This window comes from Mauremys reevesii, linkage group 11, assembly GCF_016161935.1.
Source record: "Mauremys reevesii isolate NIE-2019 linkage group 11, ASM1616193v1, whole genome shotgun sequence".
Lineage (NCBI taxonomy): Eukaryota > Metazoa > Chordata > Testudines > Geoemydidae > Mauremys > Mauremys reevesii.
Genome location: NC_052633.1, coordinates 15,478,439 through 15,499,661, shown reverse-complemented (window position 1 = coordinate 15,499,661; position 21,223 = coordinate 15,478,439). Strand labels below are relative to the sequence as shown.

Genomic DNA, 21,223 nt, shown 5'->3' with positions numbered 1-21,223 from the left:
TGAGAAATAATTTTTTACTGTTGTTAGCAAGGCACGCTGGCTGGGCGTGGTTCAGTGGTCACTCAGACACAAGGTGCTTGACAGAGATCTGCTTCATTTGGTGTCTCAGTTCCAACTGTCTCTGCATTGCATAATGTGAGCCTCTTAAAAGTACATCTCCCACAGTGGGTTCCAGTATTTCAGCACCATCAGCAAAAGCATCAGCTAAATTCTAACTGCAGCATCTTTAAAACTGGTGATGATGGCAGAAAGATCACACTTTTATTTTCCGAGCTCACAGTGAGCTCCCAGGGCTGGCAATTAGAAAAATAATCTTTTGATTTATATCAAGGATTTCAAACTCCAAGGCTGGATCCATTTTATTTGATAGCGTGAGATTATATATGCTGTGTCAGCCTCGGCTTGGACAGATAAGTCACACACAGGAAAACAAGAAAGGGGACAACAGAAGCAGAGGAGTGGGAACACGGGGTGTTGTCCCTTGTACACATATGGCAACAGATCCTCAGCTGGTGTAAATCAGGAAAGCATAATTGAAGCCAATGCAGCTATTGCCAATTTATACCAGTTGAGGATCTGACCTTCTTATTTTGCCCTTTGAGAGCTGTCTACAATTACATAACCGTAAGTAGGAATCATTATTCCAGGCCTCACTGGGTGTTTAAGGAGGTTTCCAAAAGAACTGTGCCTCTTTCATTTTTGAATGAGATAGCCAGACAATGAAAGGGGGTGAGTGGCAAGGAAGACAAGCCAGCATCTTTCTGCCCTGAACCAAGAACTCATGAAACAACCAAACAAAACGCTGAGAATAAATATGAAATTCAAGTGCACTCTCCATGGATCCTGTAAGAAGCCTGTTGGTTCATAGGAGTGTGATGCTGGCAAACCAGATGTTGCCAAAGCTTCAGGACTCAGCCAAGAACTCACTGCAGGAAACCAGCTTGTGTCACCTTTGTGTGAGTATGGTTAAGATGGTATTGAACTTATAACAATGTATTTAGACTTATGAAATGCTTGTAGGTTGCTGCATGCATTAATCTCACTTATAATATCTCTATCACAGGCTATAATGTAATATTTAAGCTTTTGCTGTATAACTGTACAAAATGTTTGCCCTGAAACTGTCAACCTGTCAGAGTGGATCATCTCTTGCCCACCAGGGAGGACTGCCAAAACTAAATGGGCCATTGTGGGACATCATGATAAAACGACTTAGCTAATTGCCCCTGCACAGGCTACGTGCAAAAGGGTTCATCCCAGCAACTTGAATTCTGGAAGGAGGAAATAAAGATAGTGAACATGAATATTTTTCATCTTTTTCACTCTTTGGACTCTGACAGGACTGGAGCTACGAAACAAAAGCAGAGATCCCCAGGGTTAGTAATCTGTTAGCACTGTCATTCAGTGCTGACAGATTACTACAACTCTGTCACCTTTAGGAACCATAACTCATTGGCATCTATATACTTGCCTGCTTTAACGAGTAACTACCTCTCTTGTTTCTTTTTCGTAGCTAACAAACCCTTAGTTAGTTTATTACAGGATTGGCTACAAGTGTGGTCTTTGGTGAGTGATCTACAAATTGACCTGGGGTAAGTGACTGGTCTCTTGGGACTGGAAGCAACCTGAATCTTTTGTGATCATTGGCATAGAGGAAGCAACTAACACTAAGTCCAGCTTTCCTGGGTGGCAAGATAGAGTGGAATGCCCAACGGGACTGTCTGTGACTCCATGGTAAGACTGGTATAGTGCTTTAGGAGTTCACATTTGTTACCAGGTTGGTGAAATCTAATTATAGAACCCACAGCCAGTTTGGGGTATCTGCTCTACTTCTTGACAGTCGGCCCTGAGGTTCGCACTCCCGGTCTTGAACCACCTCAGGGAGCGTGACAATAAGCACTTAGTCACAGCAACATTACCAATAAGTCCTTGCGTGTGCTAGACAATGGCTATGCATCTGGAGCAATCTGCCTGGAGAGACTGAGGGAAAACCTATTCCAAAGTAAAATTTGAACTAAACGGCAACCAAGGTCACAGCAGGGAAGCTGTTAGATCTGTCAGACCCTGCAGTCAGAGGCGGCTCCAGGCACCAGCACGCCAAGCACATGCCTGGGGCAGCAAGCCACGGGGGACACTGCCAGTCGCTGCGAGGGCGGCAGGCAGGTTGCCTTCGGTGGCATGCCTGCAGAGGGTCCGCTGGTCCCTCGGCTTTGGCACACCTCCCTCAGGCTGCCACCGAAACCGCGGGACCGGGGACCTCCCGCAGGCAAGCCACCGAAGGCAGCCTGCCTGCCATGCTTGGGGCGGCAAAATACCTAGAGCCACCCCTGCCTGCAGTAGGACACCTAGGGGGCAAACTTAGGCTAAGATTTATGGTGCGCTATTTTTGAGTTACCAATAAAGCCAAACCCTAGGGAGTGGGTGGGTTTGGACACTAATTTGAGTCTCTGCTGAGTCGGGAACAGACTCAGTTCGTTCAAAGCTGTCCCACCTAAGGCCACATTTACTCATCTTTAGAACACCCTAAAATGCTCATCTGGTTTTGGTTGTGGGGATTGTGGTGAGTGGATGATGGGATAAGATTTTGTTGGGTGGCTTATATTTTCTCTCTTCTATATAGATTCTCATATTGTCCTCGTCACTGTAGGAGCTGAGCATCTCGCAGTGGTGCATTCAGTCACGTGGCTCACATCTGTCACATGTCATTTGTTCTCGCTCCTCTTTCACCCAAGAGGAGAGTGGTGTGTGTAGTGGATTGGTTTGGTCTGGTTGTGTGGGGTTTGTTAAATGTGCACGCTGTTGTGCGTGTTTCTGTTAGAGAAGACAGGCAGAAGAAGTGCACCTTGTACTTAGGGTATGTCCATCATGCAATCACAAGGTGTGGTTGCAGCTTGTGGAAACATACCTGAACTCGTTCTCCTCTAGCTCTCTTGAGCAGTGGAGCTGCAGCTGTATGAGTCTCAGTGCAAGCTAGCCCCATGGGTAATTACCCAGTGTTCGGAGGAGGCTTATTCAGCTCACGCTGAAGAACACGTGGCTGCAAGTTTACTGTTCTGGGACTCGAGCTAGCTAGATTAAAGCTCACAGGGGTAGGTCCACATAAGCTGCAATCACACTCCATTATTGCAGTATAGACAGAGGCAGGACTAAAAATGTGACTACTCCCCCCACAGCCCCAGGCTGGAGGACTTCTGTGCCTCTGCCAATCATTGGGGGTGCCGTGCCCCTGCTTGCCCCCCTTTGTGCATGTCCCTAAGTATAGACCTACCCTTAGAGCAGAAAAGGTGGTGAGGTTTGTGATGGTCCTTACATCCTGGGGACATTTGTTCCACAGGCTCAGACCAGCCCCCAAGAAAGCTCCGTCTCCTGCCCAGATGAGCGCTACCCCCACTGTGCCAGAGAAACAGAGTCAACAACCACATCCTGGAGCTTTAGGTCGTCTTTCAGGTGTCCTGGGCCCAGGCCCTTGAGCACCTTAAAAATAAGGACAGAGACCTTGAACTTTACTCACTAGTCTATGGGAAGCCAGTGTACAGGATGCTGAGGATAGGACTGTCTCAGCCTGAGAGATGGTTGGTTTGAGCAGGTCATTTGGGTGTTGGATATTTATCCCGTATGTGGATATTTCAAACATTAATAAAAAAGCAGCTGGAGTTATGGGGGTTGTGTTTTAAGGAACTCTCAGGAAATGAATGAAGTGAGGGAGACTGATATATCAGAGACATCTCCGTGCTCATGCTGGTCTGTACTATGAAAAGAAAGGGGAGGTAAAGTTAACATTTAGAGTACAGTACTTAGTCAATTAAATCAAATTATTAATGAGATCAGCTAATGAGGGACTTAATCAGAATCTTTCATCGCTGCCACTCATCTGTACCAAAGTGGAACGTGGTTTCTAACGTTTCACAGCTGTTCTGTTCCTGACTTTTATAGATTTTGTTCCTTATTTGAAAATTTAGTGTAGAAGATGGGAGCCTGGAAGAATAAAGTCTGGTTAACGGCAGGACAGCTAAAGACCAGCAGCCCCAGCCACAAGACAGGCTGTGAATGTCACACCCTTTGTGTATTTCAGTGCTAATAGGGAAGAACTGTGCCAAGGGCTCAGGACAGTTCAGATGCTGTGTCCATTCAGTCCTTGACCCCAGCCTGAGACTGCCAGCAGTTGGTGCCACATATAATGGAGATACCTGTCTACTGGGAAGTGGTCTTAGGTCACCAACTCACCACAGACATGCCACTGAGCTTGTCAGATACTGATGCCTCACAGTCCTGCAGAGTGGGCTGAATTCAGACTAGTGACAACAACTGATTGGAATATTTCAAAATTTTGAAACTAGGGGAGGGGAGGGAAGATACATTTTTTGAAAAAAATTCCATGATCTTCCCCCCGACACACACGTTTCCCCACCAACTATAGGGCTGGTCAACATTTTTATGAATATTGACAAAATCTCAAATTTCAAAATTCAAACCCAGCATGAAAAAACATTTTTCCACTGTGTTGAAACCAGCTCTGCTAGTGGCCTAGAGGCCTCTTGGATCCATACCCCATTATCTTTCCCCTGAGGCATCTACAGTAGGTATCTTTGTGGTGCATTTTTTGTTTTGCAATATTTTGCTGATTGACTAACATCTCACACTTCCACTTTTTTATGTGTTAATAAATTGTAACACTTCCACACGTCCTATTGTCAGCCATATGCACCTGAATACATTAACTAATCTGAAGAATTACCAAGTGCTGAAAATAACAAGGAAAAAAAAAACAACCCTAGAACTTTTTTTTTGGAGACTGCTATTGACTTCAATTAAAATTGTGGGTGTTCACCAGGTCTGAAAATTAAACGATTATGCTTCAAAATCTGTCAAAGTCCTATAGTCTTCAATGGGCTTTGGGTCCGGCCCTTAATGTTGAATTATAACAACAGCAGCAACAACGGAGAACACATTGAAATAAAATGATAAATTACGTTCTGTGATTGCTTTCAATGTTTGCCATAACATTTTCTGTCAAAGACAGCATTCCACAGACATATCTTCTCTATTATTTTTAATCTTCTTTCTGGCATCCACAGAAATAAATGGATTCTAAGCAGCAGATCTGTATTCATGCATTCCGTATTTTATCATTATAAATCTGAATGATTAATACCATTCTTTTGGTGAAGATAATCCATGGTTAATACAGCATACTGGGAGGATCTCACAGACAGAGCTTGGCATCAAGGATCTATATCAGATATCTCTGGTCAATAAGATCTCACTTTGAACAGAACAGAACACTCATTCAGTTACAGCTCAAGCAGTTCTGCCCTTGTCTGAGGGATTTACAGATAAAATGTATATTTAAATAATTATTTATCATCATGTTACAAAACATGCTGATAAGCTATGGCCTCCAAATGCAGCGTGTAAACTATTGCACAGAATTATTTCAGAATGAATTAGAAGTCAGCTTCAATCTTTGGCATTATAAATCTTTTACATACTTAATTTTGGCTAAGAGGCATAGGCAACCCTGAAGCAATATTGTTTTACATCTGAATTAAACACAACACTCAATTATCGCCTGACAAGAGGAATCCCCATCATTAACCCCCTAGGATTCAGTTCTGCAGTCTTTACTTTGGCAAAACTCCCATTAAATTAACACAGAGCAGAATGGGAATTTTGCCTAAGGACTGCAGGTCTGAGTCCCTAGAGATGAAATGTAGGAGAAACTTGTGGGGCTAGGGGATGCAGAACTATCAGGTGGTTCGTACCCACATAGTTTGGAATCATTATTTAACATGTCACTGATGCATTCCATCGCCCCTTGGGGTGCAGTGTCAGCCTTTTAGTATGAACACACAACTTCCAGCAGCAGACTATGTCAGGCACAAAGGGCTAGCATGGGGCACCAGATGGCATGCATTCCCCTCAACATCTCCTACTCCTTTGCAGTGCTGATTCATCACACCAGCAGAAAAGCAATCCTGGGATATGTTGCCCTGTTGCACAGTTTATCCAGCAAAGTGTATTTTTTTAAAAAATACATAAATATAACTGTTCTCTTTTCTTAGTTTCACAGGCAGCTGACTTCGACTGCCATCAGCCACAAAATTTGCTTGTTAGGATTTTTTCAGTGTAGGTCCTACCTGCAATGTAAGACCCACTTGTGTTCAGGAGCCAATGGGAGGGTTGTGCTGAGACAAAATAGACACACAAATTGTATATTCGATTTACAGACATAAAACAACAAAATAAACAGTCTGAACAACAAGCGTTTACGCATCTCATGTAAAGCATTTTTAGGACTATTGTTTGCCACACACCGTTACTCTTTAGGAATTCCACCTGTAAACATCCATAACATAGCAGTTGAGGGGAAAAACATGTTAAATCTTCCAGGATTTCGATTAAAAACAACAACAACAACAAGAATCTGCTCATCTAGAGGCAATAACAGATATTATATACCTCAGTGTTGCATCAGATCTCATCTTGCTAGAGAACACATGCCTTTTATAGGCATTTCATGCCTACAAGAGCAACATTCTTAATTTACATAGTTCAAAATCAATCTTCATAAAAGTATGTCAGATGTCCCTTGTCCAAAGGCCTGCTGCTACTGATTTTATTTACTGTGTAGACATGCTCATGTTAGAAAGCATTGTTTTAGAATGTATCTGAAAATTGTTATTTACCCAAAATAAAACTCATTCTCCAGTTACTTAGTCTTAATAAGATTTCCTCCCTGTTTTCACATCTCCATCGTGCATCTATGCATATCTCTAGATAGTTAAATTTGTCATAACCGCCCAGGCACTAGACCCAACTGGGTTTTGACTTTCAAATTATTGCAATTATGTCAACATTGAAAGAGCTAAAAGGTACTATTTCAGGGGGATAGTAGTATTTAAATCCAAATTGCATTCTCAAAACCCAATACTGGAACACATCTAAATCTTTTATTGGGATTCATTAGAAAATGGCTGATCTTAATAACCAAATAAAAAAGAAAGGATCCAATAGAAAAGCAAGAAGAGTCGGAATCTGGGGGGGAGCATGGGCTGTTATGGCAGAAATAAGGGAGAGACAAGACAGAACGGGGAGCGGGGGATCAAATCAGTATCTTAGATGTCTGTATATGAATGTGAGAAGTATGGGGAATAATCAGGAAGAACTTGAAATGCTAGTAAATAAACACAACTATGACATAATTGGCATCATGGAGACTTGGTGGGATAATACGCATGACTGGAATATTGGTATAGAAGGATACAGCTTGCTCAGGAAGGACAGTCAGAGAAAAAAGGGAGGAGGTGTTACCTTATATATTAAAAATGTACACACTTGGACTGAGGTTGAGATAGAAATAAGAGACAGACTTGTTGAAAGTCTCTGGGTAAGGATAAAAGGGGTAAAAATCAAGGGTGATATCATGGTAGGGATCCACTACAGAGCACCAAACCAGGAAGAAGAGGTGGATGAGGCTTTTTTTAAACAACTAACAAAATCATCCATGGCACAGGACTTGGTGGTGATGGGGGACTTCAACTACCCAGACATCTGCTGGGAATATAACACAGCAGGGCACAGATTAGCCAACAAGTTCTTGGAGTGTATTGGAGACAATTTTTTATTTCAGAAGGTAGAGAAAGCTACTGGGGGGAGGCTGTTCTAGATTTGATTTTGACAACTAGTGAGGAACTGGTTGAGAATTTGGAAGTGGAAGGCAACTTGGGTGACAGTGATCATGAAATGGTAGATTTCATGATTCTAAGGAATGGTAGGAGGGAGAACAGCACAATAAAGACAATGGATTTCAAGAAGGCAGAATTGAGCAAACTCAGGGAGTTGGTAAGTAAAATCCAATGGGAAGCAAGTCTGAGGGGAAAAACAATTGAAGACAGTTGGCAGTTTTTCCAAAGAGACGTTATTAAGGGCACAAGAGCAAACTATCCCACTGCATAGGAAAGACAGGAAGTATGGCAAGAGACCACCCTGGCTTAACCAGGAGATCTTCAATGATCTAAAACTCAGAAAAAAAAGAGTTCTACAAAAAGTAGAAATGCAGTCAAATTACAAAGGATGAATATAAACAAATAACGCAAGTATGTAGGGACAAAATTAGAAAAGCCAAGGCACAAAACAAGATCAAACTAGCTAGGGACAAAAAAGGAAACAAGAAAACATTCTACAGATGCATTAGAAGCAAGAGAAAGACCAAGGGCAGAGTAGGCCCATTACTCAATGATGGGTGAAAGACAATAACAGAAAATGTGGACAGGGCAGGGCAGATGCAAGGATGTTTCATGCCCTAGGCGAAACTTCCACCTTGCGCCCCTCACCCCGAGCCCTGTGGCAGCTCTCCACCCCCACCCCTGCCCTAAGGCACCCCCCCGCGGCAGCTCCCCACCCCCTCACCCTGAGGCACCCCCCCTGCAGCAGCTCTCCTCCTCTGCCCTGTGGCACCCCTCCTGCCCCCCACGACAGCTCTCCCCAGCCCGGGGAGCCGTGCGGCTGCTCCCTGCCCCAGCTCACCTTTGCTCCGCCTCCTCCCCGAGCACACTGTCGCCGCTTCACTTCTCCCGCCTCCCAGGCTTGTGTCACCAATCAGCTGTTTGGTGCCGCAAGCCTGGGAGGGGGAGAAGCAGAGTGGGGTGGTGTGCTCAGGGGAGGGGGAGGAGGCAGAGCAGAGGTGAGCTGGGGCGGGGAGTTCCCCTGCGTGCTGCCCCTCCCCTTACTTGCTGCAGGCGGCCCTTCCCACACCCCCTACCTCAGCTCCCTCCAATTAAATACCAACGACGACAGGGGCTGCTGAAGATCCGGCCGCTGCAGTCGCCGCCGAAGGAACTGAAATGCCGCCCCTCAAATGCTAGCGCCCTAGGCGACCACCTAGGTCGCATAATGGGTTGCACTGGCCCTGTGGCTGAGGTGCTTAATGACTTCTTTGTTTCGGTTTTCACCAAGAAGGTTGGTGGCGACTGGATGTCTAACAGTGAATGCCAGTGAAAATGAGGTAGGATCAGAGTCTAAAATAAGGAACGAACAAATCAAAAATTACTTAGACAAGTTAGATGTCTTCAAATTACCAGGGCCTGATGAAATGCATCCTAGAAGCTGGCTGAGGAAATATCTGAGCTATTAGCAATTATCTTTGAAAAGTCATGGAAGATGGGAGACATTCCAGAAGACTGGAAAAGGGCAAATATAGTGCCCATCTATAAAAAGGGAAATAAGGACAACCCAGGGAATTACAGACCAGTCAGCTTAACTTCCGTACCCAGAAAGATAATGGAGCATATAATTAAGCAATCAATTTGCAAACACCTAGAAGATAATAAGGTGATAAATAACAGTCACATGGATTTGTCAAGAACAAATCATGTCAAACCACCCTGATAGCTTTCTTTGACAGGGTAACAAGCCTTGTGGATGGGGAGAAGCAGTAGATGTGGTATATCTTGACTTTAGTAAGGCTTTTGAGACTGTCTTGCATGACCTTCTCATAAACAAATTAGGGAAATACAATCTAGATGAAGCTAGTACAAGGAGGGTGCATAACTTATTGGAAAATCATTCCCAGAGAGTAGTTATCAGTGGTTCACATTCATGCTGGAAGGGCATAACGAGCGGGGTCCTTCAGAGATCAGTTCTGGGTCCAGTTCTGTTCAATATCTTCATCAATGATTTATATAATGGCATAGGGAGTACACTTATAAAATTTGCAGATGATACCAAGCTGAGAGGGGTTGCAAGTGCTTTGGAGGATAGGATTAAACTTCAAAATGATCTGGACAAACTGGAGACATGGTCTGAAGTAAATAGGATGAAATTCAAGAAGGAAAAATGCAAAGTACTCCGCTTAGGAAGGAACAATCAGTTGCACACAAACAAAATGGGAAATGACTGCCTAGGAAGGAGTACTGCAGAAAGGGATCTGGGGGTCATAGTGGATCACAAACTAAATATGAGTCAACAGTGTAACGCTGTTGCAAAACAAAGCAAACATCATTCTGGGATGTATTAGCAGGAGTATTGTAAGCAAGACACGAGAAGTAATTCTCCATTTCAGGAATGATGTGGACAAATTGGAGAAAGTCCAGAGAAGAGCAACAAAAATTATTAAAGGTCTAGAAAACATGACCTATGAAAAACTTGGGTTTGTTTACTCTGGAGAAGAGAAGACTGAGAAGAAACATAGCTGTTTTCAAGTACATAAAAGGTAGTTACAAGGAGGAGGGAGAAAAATTGTTCTTCTTCACCTCTGAGGATAGGACAAGAAGCAATGGTCCTAAATTGCAGCAAGGGCAGTTTAGGTTGGACATTAGGAAAAACTTCCTGTCAGGGTGATTAAGCACTAGAATAAATTGCCTAGGGAGGTTGTGGAATTTCCATCTTTGGGGATTTTTAAGAGCAGGTTGGACAAACACCTGTCATGAATGGTCTAGATCAGTGGTTCCCAAACTTGTTCTGCTGCTTGTGCAGGGAAAGCCCCTGGCGGGCCCAGCCGGTTTGTGTACCTGCCGTGTCCACAGGTTCGGCCGATCGCGGCTCCCAGTGACTGCGGTTCGCTGCTCCAGGCCAATGGGGGCTGCGGGAAGCAGCAGCCAGTACGTCCCTCGGCCCGTGCCGCTTCCAGCAGCTTCCATTGGCCTGGAGCAGCGAACTGCGGCCAGTGGGAGCCATGATCGGCCGAACCTGCAGACGCGGCAGGTACACAAACCGGCCGGGCCCGCCAGGGGCCTTCCCTGCACAAGCGGCGGAACAAGTTTAGGAACCACTGGTCTAGATAATACTTAGTCCTGCCTTGAGTGCAGGGGACTGGACTAGATGACCTCTTGAGGTCCCTTCCAGTTCTATGATTCTAAGAATAAGAGAACTGCAGTGACTAGAGGAAGATAACCTTGAGGATAATGACAATAGGCTGTCAGATTGACAGCATCAGATCCGGAGTAACATCCAGACCTCTGAATTCAGGGGGAAGCCTGGAGTCCACCGCAATAGAAGTTTCAAGGCTTGATTTAAAGTTAATTGAAGTCCATGTAAGTCTTTTCACTGATGTCAATAGGCTTTGGATCAGGCCCTGAGTGAGCAGACATGAACAGTGAGCCAGCACTCTTACAGTTCCCTTGTGCTCAAAGCCTGCATTTCTACCATTGGCTTTTGTCTGTGTTTTTCCAGCAATGAGTGATAGCAGGACCATAAAAGCTTTGTTGTAGAGATTTTGGGGCTCACTGGCCTCAATTCAAAGCCCAGAAAAGTCAATGGCAATCATTCCAGTAACTTTAATAAGCATTGGTTTGGGCCCATTCTGAATGAGTTTCAAATTTCTTAAATTCTTTGAATCTCCTTTTCCAGCCATGTTCAGTTGGAAGCAAAGATGGCAGAACATCTTTTCCTTTCTCTTTCTAAGCAGTTAGAGACTTGAACTCATGTTTGAACAGCTATGAAGCATATCCTGTGGCCTGATTGTCTTCTGACACTGGATCAGAAGTAACTTCATGGCAATCAACAGTGTTACAGTTGTGTAAAATTGGTGTGTTAGACAAAGCAGACCTCAAGTTTAGAGATACTGACTGAAAAGTTCAGCTAGTGCTGGTCCAAACACCAGTATCATTTTTTCAAGAATTTTGTAAACTTTAGCAATTTTTGGAAAATTTTACTCTTTTTTTAAAAAAAGTCAACATTTTTCAATTAAAAACTTGGAAAAAATTAACATCTGGGAGGAGGGGGATCAAAAATAGAATTTTCATCAAAAACTGAAAGTTCTGAAAAGGTCAGTCACCTCTAATTATATTGTAAGAGCATGAATGTTTGTGACTGGAAAGTTCTGTTTAAGGATATTGTTGCCGGCTCAAAGAGCCCGAGGCGGAGCAACAGCAGGGTTCGTTGCCCGGTGTGCGTCGCACTAATTATCACACCAGGGTGGAGAAGCAAAACCAGGTTTATTTGGGCCCCAAATATGGTGCCAGGGAGAAAAGCATTCTCAAATCCTGCACGCCCGCTCACAGGCGGGGTCCCAACATTTATACCCCCCTTGTTTGTGTAAGCCTTTTGTTCGGTTTTCCCCCTCACCCCTCCCTTCCCAGCAGCAGTTACTTAAAACATTACATTTCAGCGTGTTAGAAAACGTTCTCATCCATAAGCTTATCTGTTGGCCTTCACAGAACAGCACAGACGCATGAAGCCTTCTCCCCCTCTTTCTCCCGCCTTCTCACTACTATTGCTAGTTTAAGCGGAACTGCAGCTATCTGCTAAAAAGCTGACTCTCACAAATTCTGCTTCTAGGCTGTTAGCATGCAGGCGGGTTAAAGTTCACAGCATGTAAGAACTTTGGTTCACTTCAGGCCCAAAGTCACAACTTTGAATTACTCAGGCCTAGTGGCACCAACAATATCACACTATGTTTGATGAAGTTTAGAAGGAAAAGGAAATGATGAAAGACTAGATTTAATCCAAGTCTCTGTTTGAAATGTAAAAGTGATAATTATGTAGTTAAAAAAATGATAATTATCCCAGCAAAGAGGATCAAGCACTGGATGATTTACGAGGAGAGGCTGAGGGAACTGGGGTTATTTAGTTTGCAGAAGAGAAGAGTGAGGGGGGATTTGATAGCAGCCTTCAACTACCTGAAGGGGGGTTCCAAAGCGGATGGATCTAGACTGTTCTCAGTGGTGGCAGATGACAAGGAGCAATGGTCTCAAGTTGCAGTGGGGAAGCTCTAGGTTGGATATTAGGAAACACTATTTCACTAGGAGGGTGGTGAAGAACTGGAATGGGTTACCTAGGGAGGTGGTGGAATCTCCATCCTTAGAGGTTTTTAAGGCCTGGCTTGACAAAGACCTGGCTCAGATGATTTAGTTGGTGTTGGTCCTGCTTGGAGCAGGGGATTGGACTAGATGACCTCCTGAGGTCTCTTCCAACCCTAATCTTCTATCATTCTATGATGACTCCAATCCCCTTGGCCACAAGTACTTTGAGTTGATCCTGTGGCATGCTCTTAAGTCATCTTTGTGTCACTGCTTACAGAGCCACTCTTTACTATAACATCAGTCCCGATGACCTTGAATGAAATATGTAACTCACTAAAGCATTTGCCATTCATTGATCTGGTTTTCTTCTTACTTATATTACATTGATTTCACAGGAGTTGCTCATGATTTACACCGGTATAAGTGAGAAGGGAATTAGGCCTGGTAAATCCACATTTTCATCTGCTGTTCTACTGCAGAGATAATTTCCTATGCTAAGTATAGAGAAATACTGCAGTGTCTTCAGTACCACAACGTGGTAACTCTCAGTACATGCTGACGTTTCAGTGGCACTCATTTTCTCAGGCGTGCACAGCATATGCCAGTTCATGTGCACTGTGATTTTTCACAGCTCTGTAAGGGATGTGGGTATCTAACTCCCATTCATTTTAATTGGAAGCCTGGCATGCAGATCATTTAGGCAGGTCTGAAAATCTCAGCTGTAATGTCAATAACAATTTCGAAATAAAACAGGCCCCAGTGAGCTACTTTACCTGGGTGGGGGAGGATTAGGAATAGAGTGCCACCACTCTAGAATAACCCCCCCCACACACACACACCTCATTTTACTTGCTGGATGGAAGTGTCTCTGTGGAGAACTTGTGGGGTGGGGTCATCAGAAGGGGCAGCTGAGGCTGAATGGAGCAGGTCAAGCACTCTGCATTTAGTTCATCCCAAACCATTCCCCACCTAAATTAATAGTGATAGAGGCCCTGATCCCGCAAAGCACTTTGCCATATGCCTCACGTTAAGCAGGTGTTTAAATCCCACTGAAGTGAATGAGAGTTAAGCACGTGCTGAATGTCATGCACCCTCTGAAGTGGTGTGATGAGTCGGAGCCTGAGTATTAGCTTGGATGCTCTCCACCTCTGTGCTGGGGAACCTCCTGCCGAGGGGGAATCTAGAAGGGAGAGACGTGGGTGAGAACATCCATCGAAGTGAAGTTCCTGTGGAGCTGTGCTACCAGGGAGCCAGACAAGGCCTGGCTGAGCCAGGAGGGAGAGCAGTGGTACTGGGTCTCTCTAAAGAGGCTTTCCAGCAGGCCCAGCAAGATCTGTGATGTTGGCGGAGGGGTGGGGGGGAAACGACACATTAGTAGGATGGGAAAAACTGAAAGCCTTGATAGGTCACCATTGTGGAGTCACAGCCAATTTCCTGACCCCTATGGGGATTCTTCAGGTGTATAAATATTGGCTGTGGCTTTCACCCCATGGTTCTTCCTTGGTCTCTTTTTCTTCTCTCGGTTCAGAATCTTGGCCTTTCTTGATAATCAAGTAGTAACTTTCTATGGCAAATCATTGTATTATTCAGTAAAAACTGCTCAATATGGCTAAAAGAGATCCAAATAAAGGGCAGAAATTACTATTTTAAATACCAAAGGCTTGGTTCCAGAAGTCCTGATTGAATTAGAAACCAGTTATTGAGTTCATCGGACTGCACTCTATTCATATTAACGGATGCGCTAGAAGTGCCGATACTCGGGACTCAGTGCTCAGCTGGGCCTACGTTCAGTGCAGCTGAGATAAGGATGTGGGAGCTCTGAGCCACCTTTCCACTCCCCCAATCCTGGGCCAGACTGGGATCAAAACATTCCCCAGCATAAGTTCATGAGGCTGCTTGGCTTCTCTAAATTGTCGCCTGCAGCCAGATGCTGGCCTGGGGCAGTTTTAGTGAAACACTGTGCATCCGCCCCCAGCTTGTCCCTCTCCCCACAAAGAGGGCTGAAGAGCATGTCACAGGATCAACTCAATGTCTTCTTTCATTCCCTCCTTCCTCCTGCATACCTGCTCTGTGAAGAGGGAGTGTTGGGGTGGAGAGACAGTAGGTGGCACAGAACTGGCTGTTCTAGCTTTGAAACACAAGGATTTCCCTGTGTCAGGAGAACTCTCAGTTGCCCCTTTGGGACAGTGTTGCAATTGCTTTGCACAAACAGCCTATGCCAGGGTTGAAGACAGTGCCCTCACATGGTCTTGAATTTCAAACTGAACTGTATTAAATGTGTTCTGGTAACGATGAATATGACACAGCAAAGAGTCCTGTGGCACCTTGTAGACTAACAGACGTTTTGGAGCATGAGCTTTCATGGGTGAATACCCACTTCGTCGGATGCAGATCCAGACTAACATGGCTACCCCTCTGATACTTGACACATATGACACAGGCTCATGTTTCTGAGTAACTGGGCACCTCTGCCACGTTGCTTGTACATATCACGATTACCGACCGTGGGCTCATTTCATCAGTGCCCTACACCCAGCACTGTCATTCACAACAAGGCAAGGCAGGTGTGGAATGCTATTAAATCAGAGCTTTGGTATAAGTTTGCAGAGTGCCGGACGACGGGGCCTTCGTTGCATTTTCTTTCCCTCCATTGCTGTGGATGGAAATCTTTTGTTTCTCTTATGACCCATCTTTGTATCACTATGGTACAGCTGAGTGGCATTATCTTGAATAACATTTTCCATAGGAAAAATGTTATTGTCATTTTGCTTTACTGACCAGATGCACTGATTCTTTTCCTGGCCTTATTTTCCAGGAGATCATTCATCATTTTCTAGTTGGCTTTATGTGTCCCTTCTATGTCATTCTGCTCGCCTGAGGCTTTGTTGCCAGGTCTCCCTGAGATCCACACACATTGATAGTTCTTGACCCACTTCATTTTCAATGGTGCATATTTATTAACTATATCGGAGAATTTTAACACACTCCCAGGATAAATTAAACTCAGGCTTTCAAGATAAGCTGAACCAGTTCTCTCTGTTCCCCCCCCCTCCCCTCCCACCACCACCTTTAGACTGATTGTTTTGAAAGATCAACATACTTGTCAGATCAGGAAGAAACTCTTTAAAGGGGCATTGATTCAGGAACAAATAGAAGCAGTTCTTTCACTTCTAGGGCACTTCCTTTCCAAAGTTTTGATTTATCCTAGCTACTATCTTCCTTTCATCTGCACTCAAAATACTGCATCCTCCCCAAAATCAGATACAAAAAGTAGAGTCCAGGGGTGGGCAATAGGGAGGGAATTGGTCTCCCTGCTGTAAGCATACAGCTGTGAGCGTACAGCTGGCACATCCCCTGGTGGCTGGAGAGAGCATCTCCTTTTTTCCCCCTGCAGAGAGGTGTTCTGGCCTTGCTTCTTCTTGCAACTTAGCCCTCTGGATGGGTCAGAGAATCCCACCCACTCCAGGTTAAACCAGTAGTTCCAACGAACAATAGTCCATCGCCTTCACATTGGGCCTTTGATCCAACTCCAGGCTCATTAGTCCTTACCGCGGGCATCAGGGGGTTAAGTAGGCCTTTCCCCGTGTCGGGTGGGTTCCAAGTCACCGTTCTCGGTGGGCTGGTAGGGGGACTGTGACGGGGCACTGTGTTCGCCACAGATGGCGCCCCCTTCTGGCCACCCTGGGGGTAGTGCTGCATGGCCAACACCCCTTCCTGCAGTTGCACTCCGCCACGCTCTGTCTCTTTCGCCGTCTGTGGCCCCTCTCTTGCTCCAGCAGGTGCCGCCTCCTCTTTGTGTCTCAGCCCTTCAACCGTCTCACTCTGCATAAATCAGCTATTATGGCCACCTTTGGCTTTCTTAACCCAAACAGTATGTCAACTATGTAATGGCATCATTCCAGTTTCTAGCAGGTCTGGTGAGCCACAAAAAGGGTAAGTTTAAGGGACTTGGAATTTATGCCTATGAATTCCCAGTTCTCTCTGATCCTGTCTCTCAGTGCGTGTCCCCTCATTCCAAAAAGCAGTTCAGTGGACAAAAGTCAGTCTCGATAGAAGTTTCACAGTTCCACCCTCTGATGAATCCCCTGCATCTCAACTCTTCTCTACCTCCTTTCTCAGCTTGCACAGCAACAGGCTCATTCTCCTTTGAATGTAGAAAAAGTCCATTTTTGTGATGCCCATCTTTTGTACTTACAGGTAATTAGCCTAAAAAAACTTGTGATGGTGATTGCTTTACCTGTGCTTGGGCTGTGATCTGACTTTGTGCATAAACTGAATATGGGCGATCACAGGTTTCACTATGTGAGTCACAATGCTATTGTTATGAAACAATTAAAAATCATAGCTCACATTTTAATCTCATTCACACTGGAGATACGCCATTAATTCCAGCTTCAGACCTAGGTGCCTGGGATTAGAAACTGGATGCACCCGCGTGTGCAAATATCATTTAGGAAGTGAGGCCATCTTGGTAAGAGTATGCTTGTAAATATGAGAGGGAAATGACTAGTACCTTTTCCCCAAGCAATAATTTGCATGCCTTAAGCCTGGTTTTAGGGAAGGGAATGCAATTCAGTCTTTTTCAAATTTGCATCACACAGAGAGCTGAGGAGCCGCATCCAGAGCCCTACAAAGATGTCTACAATGAGGAAGTTTAGTCACAACTCTTCTGCAAGCTAGCACAGGATGAAGTACTTGACCTGTCATATATAGAAGCTCTTCAACAAGAAATGGCTGCCTACTGTCCAGACAGGTTACCGTCTTTGCAGCACAAAAGGGACTGCAGATGCCAGAGGACAGTCTGTCTTCATATTTTTCTATGTCATGATGTGGAGACTCAGTTGTGGGGGGGAAATGGTTATGTCAGGACAAATGGTGGAATTTTCAAGACCCTGAGAGAGAGAGAAACATCATCCGGACAAGGGAAGTATTTATCAGCATTCTTAAAATTAATCCTGTAAGTGTTCTAGGAAAGGACAGGCAGGCGGAGAGGGCAGATTTGTAAAGGGAAGTGCCCACCCACGCACATAGGTAGAAAGAGTAGGGGGGCGGGATGGTGTTAAAGAGACAGAAATGACAGGAAGAAGAGGGGGGAAGGCATAATTCAAATCTCTAATGACCTTGCATTATTCAATTCCTCTCCAGGAGGTCAAAACTGAAGAGTCTAACGTTTAAAGGAAAAATAAAAGGGAGTCATTTTGTCAAACTAATGACTGTAAGCAGAGGAAGTAAGATGCCCGAGAATGCCCATCAGCAATTATTTAACAAGAGCTCATATCTGACAAGTCTCTTTGGTGGGCTCAGGCAAAATCTCTGAACATATTCTATGATTTATGACGTCCCTCCATAGCCCTGGGGACTAGAGTCCTTTCTCCTCAGATTGCGGAGCCCCACTTAGCAGCACAAGTGTATATTTCATTAGTAAGGGTTCACGCATAAAGCCAGGAAGATTGTCAAAAATGCAAGGAACAAGGAGCCGAATCTTCACCTGATGTAAATCAGCCTAGTCCAGTAGAGTTACACAGATTTACATCAGCTGAGAATTTGGCCCATGGTATCTACGACTGCTTCCTAGATCAGTGAGTATCTTTGTCTCAAGGACAGATGGAGTCACAACCTGCATTTAAAAAAAAAAATGACTGGGACCATCCATCAACATGGACAGCAGTAAAAACACAATGTAAAACAATGCTGCAACCTGGTAGGCTACACTCTTTTTTCAGTTGGATGACGCCAGAGTGATGGGTTGGCATCTCGTTTAAAAATAGAGGATTAATGCAAATGTCATCGGGGGACTGTAGAATAATAGCAAAGAGACTCTGTTGAATCCCTTCCACAAATTCTGTGCAGAATATTAAATGAATAATATAGACACACTATAGCACATACACCAAACAGCATTACCCATTACTGAGGAACTTGATCAGGATTTTCATGAATCATGTAGGGCCTGATTCTCATTTATGCTCTGGCCACTTGACAATGCCCTGGCAGGTTAATATGGGTGCACATTACATTTACAGCATGGTCAGGGCCGGTGCAACCATATAGGCAAACTAGGCAGCCGCCTAGGGCCCCTAGTGGTTGGGGGCGCCTAAGAGTCCCCTCAGGCGAGGAGGTGGAGTGGAGGTGAGCTGGGGCGGGGGGGGAGGAGGGCTGCCCGCAGGACCGGGGGGGTGAGAGCACAGGGGAACCGCTCCCTGCCCCATATCACCTCCACTCTGCCTCCTCCGCTGAGCACACAGCCCCCGCTCTAAGTCTCCTCCAATTGGCACAGCAAGCCTGGGAGGGGAGAAGAATTAGAGAGACGCCAGTGTGCTCAGCGGAGGAGGCGGAGCCGAGGTGAGCTGGGACGGGCTCCCTGGGCAGGGTTAGCTTCCGGGGGGGTTGGGGGGTGTCTCCCCAGGCAGGGTTAGCTGCCTCAGGGGGGCTCCCCAGGTGGGGTTAGCTGCCATGGAGGCGGGCTCCCCGGGCGGGGTTAGCTTCCGCGGGGGCTCTCCTGGTGGGGTTAGCTGCGGGGGTAGCTGCTGCGGGGGCTCCCGGGCAGGGGGACTGGTGGGCTCCCCCGGTGGGGGGCTGGGTTAGCTGCCGCGGGGGGGAGGGGGCGGGCATAGCTGGGTGGGGGAGGTGGCACAAAACTTCTTTGCACCAGCCCTGAGCATGGTGTGAAGTGTGACCATATTGTATCAGTGCCACAGAGTTCTCATTGATAAGGTTTCAGGTATTAACATTCAGTACATTCAGGATGTAAAAATGACTGGGTAACCTAGAAGGGAAAAAAGTGGTTAAGAAACTATGGGGACAAACATTGCTTTCGTTTATACCAGCATGAATTCAAAGAAACTATTGAAATCAATGCTGATTTTAAACATCATGCTTCAGGCCAACCTCTAACTGAAGGGGCTAGGAAGAAAATTTCTCTATGGGCAGGTTTTCCCATAACTGGCTACTGAAGCAGCTGGCCATTGTCAGAGACAGGATACTGGACTGGATGGACTTTGGTCTGAGGCAGTCTGGCCATTCCTATGTTCCTAGATAATGGATTTAAAGTGGGTCTTAGTGATTTATTTTTGTATTTTGGCCATTTTTTCCTTTTACATTTTATACTAATAATATGTTTTCTTGTCCTTTTCCCTTGGATCTTCAGTGAGCTCTCCCAGTGAGCTCTCTCCTGGCCCTTGACTAAGAGGTAATGATATGAAAGCTCCCGCCTCTCACCTCTTTGCACATACCTGCAGGACTAGGCATCACCTGGCCCATGGGATGCACATGATTACTAATTTAACATTGCAGGAAAATAATTAACTCATTTCAATGGCATTGAAGTTTGACCGACATAGCAGTTGCCATTAGAAAGTTAAAAGTTATCTCCAGCTGTATCTGAGGTCTCACGGTATTCCCCTATATTTGGAACAGAGAAAGACTGGGCACCACTAACGTAGTACTTGTGGCCAAAGTTAACTTTCTTATGCCATCTAAGAGTTTAAGGATTCAGAGGGAAACTCACCCAAAACCCTGGAAGCAGCTGTGGTGAGAGAGGTTTAGTGTCTCAATCCAAGATGAAAGATGTTCTGCAATACGAGGAAGCACCTCTACCAGCTTGTCATGTGCAGGAAGAAAGGCCCAGTCCACAGGCAAAGATAGTGACCCAAATCACCATGTACCAAGTGATGTTGATATTGTTTGATGACCCTGGGTAACTCGGTGGTCAGTGCGTATTACAGGTCCCCCGATCCACAGAGGATATACGTTTGTTACCATGGCAACTAGAGAGCTTTAGTTCAAGCTGTATCAGCCTATGCTTCTAGCTCCAGAGGTCTCCATTCAGTACCCAGGGTGTCAGCCAAGCCATCCCAGCTGCAGCAATGAGAACAGTAAGCTGCAATGCAGAAACTACAGTAAGATGCAATCTGCTGCCCGGGCTTGTCACACACATCCCAGCATTGCTGGTAAATTGCACACTCAATTAATTGCTTAACCACACTATGTTTCCTTATGAGACCAAATGACCAATATCAGTCAGTTTGATTGCTAATAGTCAATAGTAGTATAGTTCAGGAAAAAAGGTTCAGTATGAGACCAGTTTCCAGGAATCTGTCTGGTTAAGTTCACCCTACACAGAAGACGTGTTCCCAGAGTTACACATTTCAGGTAGGACTATTTATAGGATGATTTTACAACTTGCAAAAGTCTTTACATGTCACTAAAATCCAACCCACCAGTTCATCCCAGTTCCTTAACTTATTGTTCTGTATCTTCTTTATCTTTGTTCTGGACACTAGCATTCCAGGTACTGGTCACTTTCCAGGTACTGGTCACTCCCCAGCTTGCACAGAGGCAGAACTTGAATGTATTTTGCCTTTGACAGTGCCTGTTTTTCAATGCCAAGGCTGACTACAGTTTTGCAGTATGTTATTGGATACACAGTTTAGATGAACAGGGTTATAGAAAGAAAGACATAGGCCAGGTTAGGCCACATAACT

At 45.1% G+C, this 21,223-nt stretch overlaps 1 protein-coding gene across 2 annotated transcripts in view; it reads right to left on the bottom strand.

Moving 5' to 3' along the window:
- PTH2R (parathyroid hormone 2 receptor) overlaps positions 1 to 21,223 on the bottom strand; it is a 159,664-nt gene that overhangs the window by 111,759 nt on the left and 26,682 nt on the right. Inside the window, exon 1 of one of the 2 annotated variants that reach the window (XM_039493540.1) lies at positions 20,248 to 20,450. The exons of the other annotated variant lie outside the window; for it this stretch is intronic. The gene's annotated coding sequence lies outside the window, so the exon portion shown is untranslated. Of the gene's footprint in view, positions 1 to 20,247; positions 20,451 to 21,223 lie in introns of those variants that run through there. 2 annotated transcript variants of the gene reach the window in all.